The sequence below is a fragment of the Danio rerio genome, chromosome 6, assembly GCF_049306965.1.
Source record: "Danio rerio strain Tuebingen ecotype United States chromosome 6, GRCz12tu, whole genome shotgun sequence".
Lineage (NCBI taxonomy): Eukaryota > Metazoa > Chordata > Actinopteri > Cypriniformes > Danionidae > Danio > Danio rerio.
In genome coordinates, this window is record NC_133181.1 from 47,641,336 (window position 1) to 47,654,550 (window position 13,215).

The 13,215-nt window shown below is 35.8% G+C and overlaps 1 protein-coding gene across 13 annotated transcripts in view; it reads left to right on the plus strand.

The window, feature by feature from the left end:
* The first annotated feature begins 611 nt into the window (after positions 1-611).
* The window catches only part of cntn6 (contactin 6), a 262,925-nt gene continuing 250,321 nt past the window's right edge, over positions 612-13,215 (plus strand). For all 13 annotated transcript variants that reach the window (XR_012408183.1, XR_012408184.1, XR_012408185.1 and 10 more), the window contains exon 1: positions 612-720. The gene's annotated coding sequence lies outside the window, so the exon portion shown is untranslated. The remainder of the gene's footprint in view (positions 721-13,215) is intronic.

Sequence of the window (13,215 nt, forward strand, 5' to 3'; positions counted from 1 at the left end):
CATATGTCTAGCTTTCTTCAAAACAGATTATTTAAAAAAAGAGTCAATCAAGTAAGGGGTGAGTATATTATGGTACAATTGTTTAAGTTTTTGGTGAGCTATGCCTTAATTTAACCCAATTTCACACATTTACTGAAGCCTATAGATTTCATTTTAATTATGAGTTTAATTCATTCAATCATAATTATCTTATACTGTTCACGTGTCTAAAAATGATCAAACTTTTAATCACTGTTCAATAAGAGTTTCGGGTGTTGTTTTTTGGGACAATGTTTAAATTTCACACTGTTACAGATGTTTACACAGATTACTAACCTGCTTGTTGACATGTAGGCTACTCTATGCCAGAAACAAAATACGTTTTACTAAAATCCTCATGCAAAACACTGACTTCTTGTCATATTTTGACACCACATCACTGACAAATTGATCTCAAAATGTATATTTTAGTACAGTATGTCGCGGGAGACTATCACATCGACTCGAGCATGCAGGCAGTTCATTCAAGTAGCTGTGTAGATCTGGACAAAATACAACGTGGCTTAAAATTTCCTGTGTGAAGCAGGGGAGGGGTTTGGTTCAGTTAAGAATAGCCTACATGCGCTTTGAGAGGAGACAGGCAACAGTTCGGACAGCAGACCTCACTGTGTCTCCAGCAGACCACATCGCTCCCCACTGTCTCCGTCCAGAGCGTTTACTGGAACCAGCTTCATTTTAAAGGTAAGACGATCGCTTCCATCTGCGCAGTGTGTTTAACCGGGGATGAATGACATGATGTGTACCTACACGCACGTTGAGTTATGATGAGGGACTACAGAGACGCGCACATTCACGGCACGCGTTTGGTGCGTTTTGTTTGAGTTCTCCTGAGACTCACTTACCTGAAGGACACTTGTGCTCCACGCGTTACCCTATATCATTACAATATCGTTCATTTGGGTACCTTGTGAACCTGTCACGTACGAGTTTTACAATAAGTTCCTGTCCGCTTAGATGTTCTTTGTCAAAAAATCTAACGTTACGTGACAGAAACGTAGGGCGCGCTATTGAAGCATTATCGCAACGCGTTTTTAAAGTTTCTAACTGTTCTTAAATAAACAAAATCAAAATGTTAAATTTTAGTCGTTTCACCAATTTAACAATATTTTAAACTATATAATATTTTTAAAGCGCGCGCTGAATGACTCCACAGTCGCTACTCATTGTATTGGAAAGAATGGCGCAAGCCGCAAGGCGCAACGCACAGGTCAGAAACGTCTGTCTGACGCATGTGTACATGATTAAAAAGTAGAGCAGACAAGGGCAAAAACGCATCCTGTGTATAATATAACAGTCTGCTTTTTGAAATCAGGTGGGGTTATACACCTTGCTGTTTAATGAAGAGGTTATGATTATCTTGGTTACTTCTCGAAGGTCTGTTAAAATCTCATTTGATTTGAGACTGAATAAAGTAGTCGAGATCAGACCAACGCAGAATCATATATATATATATATATATATATATATATATATATATATATATATATATATATATATATATATATACAATTTATTAATTTTCTTTTCGGCTTAGTCCCTTTATAATAATCTAGGGTTGCCACAGCGGAATGAACTGCCAACTTGTCCAGCATATGTTTTACACAGCGGATGCCCTTCCAGCTGCAACTCATCTGTGGGAAACATCTATGCACACTCATTCACACTCATACACTATGGACAATATAGCCTACCCAATTCACCTGTACCGCATGTCTTTGGACTGTGGGGGAAACCTCAGCATCCGGAGGAAACCCACGCGAACGCAGGGAGAACATGCAAACTCCACACAGAAACGCCAACTGACCCAGCTGAGGCTTGAACCAGCAACCTTCTTGCTGTGAGCAAGATGATATAGCAGTATGTGCTTGCCAGATTACTTACAAATTGTCATCTGTTATTGATAACAAAATACAGAGCACAAAGTGTTGTCAGCAATGTATTTATTGTAGAAATTAATTATTACTACCATTTATGTTTACATGACTTTTTAATTAGCTTGCCTATTTTATTTTTTTATTTTATTAAACAGAAAAAAACGCACTAATCATTTTAGTGATTAGGGAAAAGAAATAAATGATTAGTAATTTGCTGTCATTGTGTGGAAATTGATTATACTCTGTAATATCCTGAAATATAATACACATAGTTCTCAGCACGGTGCTGAGTTGTGGCCAGCAGGGCATCCACTGCATAAAACATATGCCAGAGTAGTTAGGGGTTCATTCCGCTGTGGTGACCCTTGATAAATCAGGGAGTAAACCGAATGAATGAATGAATAACACACATACAGTATGTTTTGATTATGTAGTCTAGATACATGTAATCAGTTATTGTGCCTCCTAACAATGATATCAGCACTTTTTTTTCTCGCGTTTGTAAAACATCTATATATTCTGATAAAACTTGCTGCTCTTCAGAGCGCTCTTCAGTCTCTATCAACTTTGAATGCTTCTGGGAAAATGCGTGAAATTCCCCTGCGTATAAATATCAAAAGCTGATCAAATAATGATTAGGACAAGCTAGTATGCGCACTTGGTTTTTCTGTGCGTCTGATGTCATTTCGTATGGCTGATTATTGAAGTACAGCAGCTTCCCTTGCCTTGTCTCCAGATGGTGTTGGGTGTATAACCTTCTGCTAACATCTGCTAATAAAGCAACTTTCTAGAAAAATAACTCTTAACGTGTTAGCTAACGCACACACTTAGCAATGCTATGATTCTGAACCGAGTATGCACTACACTGGCTCCCTTCTGTTGACAGTTATTAATAAGAATGGTGCATTGATCCCCATATGCTGTTGAAATGTTATGAATATAGTCATGCGGAAGATTTATTGTGACATTGTCTTCATCGATGCCCTGAGAATTGAACTCCCGCTTATGCTTTATTCGTAGTACAATAATTGTGGTCTGTTTGATTAAACGTTAATGGCTTTTATAGCACTTAAAACATGGAAAATATGAGATTAGTATATGAAGAGAAAAGGGAATTAATGTTAAAACATAGTCTTGAACAAGACTTTTGGTTTTCTATGCTATTAATGATCAGCTGCAAATATTTAATTCCTGGAAACTGCAGTGAATTGTTTCATCTATAATTTTGAATAGGACTGCTTACAGCAGAATAGAGTCAGAACTGAATGTTAGTCGGATGAAATACCTCTATGGTTATTGGTGATAATTGTCGGATAGCCTGAGTCGCCTAAATGACATGAGTGGAAAAGACAAACTGTTTTAGAGGAAATTACTGAATAAAGTCTGATCTGAATGAGAGTTTGGTGAAATAATGCTTGACTACCATTATTGTTTTGGTTGTCATGTACTTCTGCATACCGATAGACGGAGCACATAATATATGCGCATGACGTCACCATTTTCATCTCATCTTTGTAGTTTATATACTACAAGGCAATAAAGGTATCAGTTTAAAACCTGTACTTTTTGCCTGCTCTTTTTTTTTTACATAAATGGCTAAAATACAAAAAAGTTTTCTGTTTTTAAGTTGAAAATGGCATTGTGTGAATGTACCCTATATGTCTATGAGAATACCAAATCCACTCTTCAATTATAACAATAAGGATTTATTTATGTTTTTATTTTTTTTTGTGAGCGATAAACATTTGCATTTCCTATCAGAACTTCAGGATTTAAAGAGACAGTTCACACAAATGTATATGTTTGAGTTTCAAAGACTTACTATAACAATAACTATATGTAACCCCGCCGGTCCTACACCACCCAACCCGCTACCAGCTGATATGGAACCAGCGATCGTCCACAAGGCAGTCGGTTGCTCTACCAAGGAGGCTAAAGACCATGGCCTCTAGAGCACCTTTAGAGGTCTTTTCACTAGAGCACCTTTAGAGGTCAAAGGAGTGAGGTTTACCTGCACAGCACTTACTTGCTGGCCTCCATTACACTTACCCCCCAAACCTCACTCCCATCCGGGTCACATCACCAATGTAACCCCGCCAGTCCTACGCCACCCAACCCGTTCCAAGCTGGTATCCCATGCGGAAGGTTGTCGGTTGCTTTTTATAAGGAGGCTAAAATTCTTGGCCTATAGCGTCTGTCGTTAGAGCACCTTTAAAGGTCAGAGGAGTGAGGTTTACCTGCACAGCACCTACTAGCTGGCCTCCATTACATATACACTAACTATAACTATAAACACTTTCAAGTATTTAAAGGGGCGGTTCACCCAAATATAGACCATTTCAATGTGGTCATGTCATTGGCCAATGCACATTTCCTGCTTGTTATCAAACTATTTCATAACTATCACAAGGGGCAATTCAACCATAACTTAATGGTAAAACAGCTATCGCAACATTATTTATCAATATGTGATTCATTTTGGATTCTCGTAAGCTTCAGAAATTAATAATTGACGACATGAAATACGTTGGTACCACTGTTTTTGTTTGAATCCCTAAAAATGGTCTATGTGTCATCATTTACTGATCCTACTTATTACAAACCTGTCTGAGCTTCAAACCTTTTCTCTTTAACATAAAGTAGGATATATTAAATTATATTGTAAACAGCAGCTATTAACTTATATATATATTTTTGTTCCTACTATGGATGTCAATGACTGCTGGCAATCTGTAGAATATCTTGTTTTGTGTTCAACAGAAGAAGAAAAAAACTAAATCATAAAACTTAGAGTGATTGAGTAAATTAATAATTTGGTGTGTAGCATCCAATTAAAATGGCAAAAGAAGTATACTATAGTAGACATTTACTATGACTATAAACACTTTAAAGCATTTAAAGGGGCAGTTCACCCAAATATATGCATTTTGTCACCATTTACTCATCCTACACTTATTCCAAACATTTTTCTTAACATTTTTTTTAAAGAATATTGAGAGGGTGGTTTATGTTGTTGTGGGCAAAAGTAAAACCTTAAACACATATAAAATAAGAAATCCTGGGACAGGTAAAATCAAGGCGGTACATCGTAATCCTCTAATGCCTGTGAACGTCCTGCCTGTACCCGCTTGGAATAGCTGTAGGAGACATTAAAGAATGTTTGGAACAGTTATTGACTTCTATATAATGTTTGTTCCTACTATGGATATCAATGACAGATGACTTTTATAATATCTTTGTAATCTTTGACAGTCTTTGTAATATCTTGTTTTATGTTCAAAAAAAAAAAAAAAAAAAAAAAAAAAAAAAAAATATATATATATATATATATATATATATATATATATATATATATATATATATATATATATATATATATTAGAGTTAGAGTATATGATTGGTTAGAGTATATGATGCGTACATAAAATTTCGGGGTGTTGTAAAGTGGCCAAAACCACACTATAATAGACACTTACTTATAACTATAAGCACTTTTAATATCCAACTCTATTGTACTGTGGATGTTAAAACCTTTTATTATTATAGCCATCATTCTTAATGCGTACAGCTCTTTATCGCAGAACGACTGAAATAGCAGGTGAAGTTTCTGGGAATTAGGGAGCGGTTTTAGCTGTGGAATTGTCTGCCCGTCTTGGTTTTGAGTTTAGATTACACAGCACTCCAGCTGTGGGATTGAGGTCTACAAGCTTCATCTCCTGCAAGGTGATAGTGATCTTAGTGATAGATGGTGCACGTGCCGTGGTTGAGCACCTCCAGCAAACCGCTGTCTGCTCCTGTCACAACTCGCAGATCATAAGCAGCTGCCTCTTTGAACAGTCCAACATTTCTCTTTGTAAACAATGTATTTTTTAACAGGATCCTTACATATTCAGAGATTCAGTTGGTGATTATGTATAATGCACACTGTTTGCTGTCAGCCAGATGTAGCAGATGTCCTGAACATATTAACCCTATGAAGAATATTGTTTCTAAGGTTTCTTAATTATCAGGGTAATCTAAACAATCTGTTATGCCTTATGAAAGACTAGCATGTTTAATTGGTTTCAGTTATATGACAGGTTTGGTCATGTTTGGGATGCTATGCACAGATGTTTTTGTACACTGGTTTCGAATGTGGTGCAATTAAAGGAACACTGTTGATACACTTGGAGGTAATATTCAATGGAAGAAATGTATTTTGAGCAATGGCAACTATATTAGTTTTATAGTAAGTCAGCCAGCCAAACAACAACACTGCTTTGGTAACCATTTTTTGTTTACTATCAAGTTCCTTGACTCATGTTCCTTGTAATTTGTTTTGCCTTTGTGAAAAAAAAAAAATTGATCAGGGTATAAATGAATAAATGGTTCTTTAACTAAATGTGAGTTTTTTTATGTATACAAATGGGCTGCATGATACAGGAAAAATCTAACTTTTTTTGCGATATGAACATAATTACAGTATTTCACCAGGTGACTTGAATAGTTCAATTTGCAAAGAACTGATAATTTTATATTGATTGGGATGATTTCGTTGGTCAGATTATCTGCATAAATGATTTTTTACTAACTATATTCGAGTATAAGTTGAATAATCAAATGAAGAGTTCAGATGCAAAAGCTGCTAAACACCACTTCCGCCAAAAATGAGCTAATGACATTGAGTGAATGCTTTAGGCATGTAGGGTATGTTCAACAAATAATTTTGCTTCATTTAATCCAAATTGCAGTGTCAGCCCATTCAGAAATAACAGTTTGTTGGCAAAAGCCTTTAAACGCCACTTGCCTTTGATAGCAAAAGCCGATATGTCCCGAGAACCATTCAGAAGTCGTGAATCGAATCATATGTTTTCAATGTAAAGGCATGCTGATATGCCGGTTTTCATGAGGAGATGGTTTTGTTCAGATTTAAATTTAAAAGATGTTGTTTGATGAATTGCACAAGCCTGTCCGACTGTCACTAAATGGCAAACGAAAACATCCCTTACCTCAAAGCTGTGTGCATCATAAGAAAATATATTGTACAGCCGGAAGTGTAACCATTCATTCATAATGTTTTTTTTAATGTATTTATTTTTATGTGCAGCAAAAATATTTAAATTGATAATATTTTTTTATAGTATTTACATTTTGCACATAGCATGTTATGATAGTTGTTGGCAAAGGAAATATGTTTCTTTTTGTTTTATTTAAACGTTACAAACTTCAAAAAGTAGTTTTTTTAAATAAAAATAATAAAAAAAAATGTGTTTCATGTTTGTTAAAATAATTTCTAATTGCATCTTTAGTGTTTTTCAACTATTACACTACCTTGTCTCAATAGGTGGATTTAGAGGTTTTTGCAAAAAAAGACAAGTGTATTTAGCTGGTTTTGATGCAAAAGAAAGTCTATCTCGTTAAAAACCAAGGAATTGTCTATTTACCAGCTAATAACCGTATCATTACCTATAAAATGAAACCTCTGAACCTAGTCAAAGGAGCCTGATAGAAAATGCTTATTTTCAAGAAATGAGATCTGATGGATTTTGCATCTGAACTCTTCAAATGTAAGCAAACAAAAACTGTGTAGTTTTCATTGTATAAAAGTTAAATAAAATAATTTTTTATTAATATTATATTTTCTTGTCCAGAAATTATGAAAATGTACTTAGCAGTGCAATTAATCAAATCGCGATTTGAAATGTTGCAATTGGCTAATCGCAAGAGGCTGCGATATGCATGAATATTACTTAATTTTCCCCACCCAGAGCAAATGCATGACTGCTGTCTGTGTGTGACGGTCTTACTAGCCAATTGAGTAAGCACACTTTTGTTCTGCCCAATCAGAATTGCAAAAAGAAAAGAACTATGCAGAACACCCACAAAAAACAAAACAAAACAGGAAAGCGCAGACAAGTGGGATGATGGCGTCAGCTGCTTCAAAAACTTTATTAGACTAATTAATATCAAAGAAAAACAACACGTCGGTAATATGGGAATATTTTGGTGTCAAAGTCACAGACACCGGTAATTTGTTAGAGCTGTCGCAGATTTGTTGCCAGCACAAAGAAATACTACAACCAACACCTAAAAAAAGCACCACAGGTGGCCATATAAGGAGTGTGATTGAGCTGAAGCTTAACTCAAAAATGCAATTGCTAATCAAATCAAAATTGCTATGTCTGTCATAAAAATCACAATTAGATATTTTCCCCAAATCGAACAACCCTAGTACTTGAAATCTTACAGTCATAGGCCTTAAAAAAAAAAAAAAAAAAAAAAAAACTAAACAAAAACAAACAAGCACTCTTTCACTCTTCTATGGTTAAACTTCACAGTTACTCAACAATATGGTTCTTGGTAAGCTAAATTCCACTCAAATTACCTGAGGGATGCATAAACTAAAGCTGAACTTTAGCTGAAGTTTTTTTGTTGTTGTTGTTGCTTAAAGGTTTAATTAAATGTCACATTTCTGACTTCATATATCATAATCCAGGCTCTACATGGTTAAAAGAGAAAATTACGCTTTAGATCCAGCATATCTGTAGATGTGGACCCAGATATGCATGTTATGTGACATTTAGCAAAGCATTTCCCTTGGGCGCCGATATGATATGCTTAAGGAGGACGTTTGAAGGTACTTGGCGAGGACGAGTGGATAGTTTTTCAGATGATGTGCTTCCGCTGCCCCAAAAGACAAAATAGTACACGTCCAAAAAATACAAGGTAATTTTGTGGTAAACAACCTCAACAAGATGATGAAATACCATAAGAAGAAGCACTCTCTCTTCAAAGATGTGTGCTTCTATTTCTGCAAAGATTGGTACTCTCCAAAGTGTTTCCCAAGGTGAGTTTTGAAGAGGGAGATGCTTTAATTGGTTCATGTTGAGACAAATAGTTTTTCCAGTAGAGTTATGGAGAGGGTGCCAGACATGCGGTGTCCACACCTTGGTTTGATTTGTTTTGAAATTGTAATTTGCTTTTCTCAGCAACTTTTTTTTTTTTTGGGTGGCCCCCACTCTTTCAGTCACTTGCTCCGATTTAATGCTTCTTGGCAGTATGCGCAAGGTTCATGAATAAATCAGAGCCCTCACTGTCAATGCTTAGAGCAAGAGGGAATGGAATTATCATGTTCCGTACAGTTTTCATCCGAAAAGTACTTTCATCATTCTCCTTTTCCCCTCTCACGCTAAAAATACGGCGAGTAGTTAATACCAAAGTACGTTCGAAAAACGGGGCTTATTGGAAGCTTTATAAATATTAACCCGCAACATTTTTATTCATACAAATAATAGTATTGGTTAGCCATTAATAATCCAGAGCTTCCGGTGAACCCAGAGAGCAACTTTTTGAGATGTCGCACAATTTCTTTTTCTTGTGAGAAAGCTTCCCGTATTGCCCTCTGCCAGTGGTCTATTTTCAACTGCATATCCTTTGAGATTACTGTGGTATCATCCTTTCTGAAAAGGAAGGTTTGATTTATGGTCCTGAGGAAGCAAAGGAACTGTAGGGAAAGCCATGGCATTGTTCTTTTTAGAACAATAGTCGTAGGGTTGGACATGTTTTACATTGCATTTCCATGTTCACATTTTTAAATGGTAGCAAGATCTGTGTAACTTGGGCTGGGAGATATGGGCAGAGTATAGTTCACAGAATGTCTTTCATAAATTTTTCATAAGATACAAATTATCATGATATTCATTTACTATAAATTTACTAATACTATAGAGGGGGACAAAATATTTTCCATATGTTTGTTGGACTTGAATAGACTTGAATGTATAGTAACTTCATTCTTCATTCTCAAAGTCCTGTAAATTCATTGTATTTTATAAGCATTTATATCTGCTATTGTTTTTATTCAGTGTCTTATGGTTCATTTAAAATCTGAATCAATAATAAATTGTTTATTTAAATGAATGAACAAAACATTAACAATGTAATCAATATTTTAAATTGAAATAAAATATAACTATTAGGTTCCAATCAGTGGTGTTGTCGGGGCCATTGGCATGTATACTCCATATACCTTTTTTTCCCTGAGCTGTTTGGGTATTACGACTTACTCATTTTATTTTCAGCTTATTTCCTTTATTAATCTGGGGTCGCCACAGCGGAATGAACCATTAACTATCCAACACATGTTTTACACAGTGGATGCTGGGAAACATTCAAACACACTCATACACTACCGACGATTTAGCCTACCAACTGACCCAGCGGAGGCTTGAACCCACAACCTTTTTGCTGTGAGGCAACAGCACTATCTACTGCCCCACTGTGTCACCATATTATGACTTCTGAGGATTAAAAAATTGCATATACTCACTTTTGATTAGACTGCTAATTAGACATTCTTAATTTACATGTATTGGCATCGCCTTTAACTGTTTATCAAATTCTCGCAAAACTCGCATATTTTTCGCAATTTTTGTTTAACTTGCACTATAAAATTTGTGTGTGTATAAGTGTGTGTGTATATATGTATGTATATATATATATATATATATATATATATATATATATATATATATATGTGTATATATGTATATATATATATATGTGTATATATGTGTATATATATATATATATATATATATATATATATATATATATACACATACACATACACATACATGCATACATACATACATACATACAGTGGGTGACACTTTTAAATAACCATTACCGCTGTGCCTTGTACAACCGCCGCTCTGAAGGAGTAAAAACATGTTTTTAGGTATGACTGCAGTTTGCGACTTTGCCACCAGGTTGCACAAAGGAACAGGATGGGAACTGACAAATTTACAGTAGCAAATGAATAAAAGAAACATTGACTTTTGTTGTTTTTCTGCCTACTTTTATTTAAAATTTGTGTTGGGTGCGTAATAGTACACAAACTTTTTTTAAGACTACACCACTGGTTCCAATAAAACATTGTTTGTATGTATGTATGTATGTACGTACGTATGTATGTACGTATGTATGTATGTATGTATGTATGTATGTATGTATCTACAGTAATTATTAATTATTAATTTTAGCTGCTTGCTGCACAGCAGAACTGTATAAATGGGTAAACCATAATCACAAAATTGTGTTAACCCTACCATCCAGCCTCAACACACACTCAAAGCCTAGCTCAAAGTGTAACAAGAGTTTATAATTATTGTGTGTAAAAATGGCCTAGTAAATTAGCATTGCACCAATGAAGTATGGGTAAAGAACCATGGCACCGTAATCAAGTTTACAGCTGCAGGCTTGAGTGGATTTACTGTTTTAACTGCAGTTAGGGTCTTGTAACAGATTCGGCTTTAAATTGATAACCATATTTGCCATCATTTTTGGCCTTGTATGGCCATTAAAGTCAGCTAAACTTGTAAAATCCTCACACACAATGGCCTATCTTGCTTCAGGGGTTCATGAGTAAAGTTCAAAATTGAAGAATATACCCACCGAGTGTTTCTAAGATTTGCATGCAAATTTCTCCCTCCAGCCTAATGATTTTGCTCTAACAACTATTCAGAGGCTCATTTCAACCTTTAAAGAGTTTACAGCCTCATCTTTGGAATGCATAGCCGGCAGTGACAGCCAGAAAAAAAAAATGCCTTTGGATTTTTTTTTTAGAAAGACTTTCTTAATTATTTGTGGTGCAAATAATGTATGTTAAGAGGATTATAAAGTTTCCTGTTTAATTTGCATCACATTATTGATGCATTATGAACTAAAAAAAAAAAAAAAAACACTTAAAAGTTGCTTAAACTTTGAAAATAGAAATAAGTCATGTTGCATGTGAATATTCTGGAAATGTGTTTAGAAATATAATATGGATTTTTTTTTGGTTTAGTTGTTGGCACTGTCGCCTCACAGCAAGAAGGTCACTGGTTTTAGTCCAGGCTGGATCAGTTGGGATATCTGTGTGGAGTTTGCATGTTCTCCCTGTGTTCACATGGGTTTCCTCCGAGTCCTCTGGTTTTCCCCACAGTCCAAAAACATGCGTGAATTGTGAATTTAATTAACTAAATTGGCCGTAGTGTATGAATGTGTGTGTAAATGCAAGAGTGTATGGGTGTTTTTCAGTGCTGGTTTGCACAACGCTCATTCTGAAAACGTACCCCTGTATACATTTCTGTGATATGATATATAGATCGTGAATTATGTAGCCAGAGGTACGTTTGGCTGCATTTTGTCTTTAAAATGAATGACACGGGGAGGTATGATGCCATTCCTTTTAAGCGCTCACCAGCTGACCACTTACTAGAAGTCTACATTGACCTGACTTAATAAATTTCTGAATAAAACATGGTGGCGGTCGGTAACTTAGGTGTAGTTTGAACAGGAGATAGATAGATAGATAGATAGATAGATAGATAGATAGATAGATAGATAGATAGATAGATAGAGTGCTGTGTGTGTGTGTGTGTGTGTGTGTGTGTGAATAAGAGAAAGAGAGCTGTGCATCGGTTGTTTTAGGCTGTCTGAACTGTAGCATCCAACTGGGTGTTTTTGGGAGGCATATTTAATCGCTATCCATTTTACAATCTTCCTTGCCCCAATATGTACCTGCTATGTGTATAGTAATCATGCTGATATGATGTATAAAACACAGTTGGTAGTTGGCAAATATAATGGGTGAATATGTTTGTAAATCTGAATGAAAAAGTCTCATCAGCCAGAAACCTCAGCGCACATCACGCGGCACTCATGCCTCATCACAGAGGCAAACAAAACTAACATTTAGCCTACAATTCTTGCACAACCTACACTTTTATTTGCTCTCTCTCTCTTTTGGTAGCACATAATTTAAATGTGAGGTTTTGGAAACAAGATCTAAACTTAGCGGGAATGATCGTCAGGTAGAAAATGGGGCGGGTTGGGCAGCGAGTGAACAAAGGCTGAAAATACAGCAGGAGCGGTTGGGTGCGGAATAAAACCTGGCAGAGTCGGGTGGGATTGGACTAAAAATTTAGTCCCGCACAGATCTCTACTGCTTACCTCCATATGGACAGCTTTCCCACTGTTATCAGTTTGCCAGTAGCTCGCGGTGTACATCGGCAGACTTTAGACGCAGAGAGGAGTTGACCTCGACAACGTGGTTCGAGTCTGGCAAAGAAAGGTACTAGCAAGCTAGTAAGACAAAAATAGAAGCTAAAAACATAAAAGTAAATAATAGAGAGAATGTGGTAAAATCTCAAAATGTGGTAAATATCAGAGGGTTTTTTTGCTTTTTAAAATTGTCAGTTGGGTTTAGGGTAGTGGGTGGGCAAGTCAATCTGTGCTTTTGAAAACATAATTGGTTGGGTTTGCTTGGGTAAGACAAAAA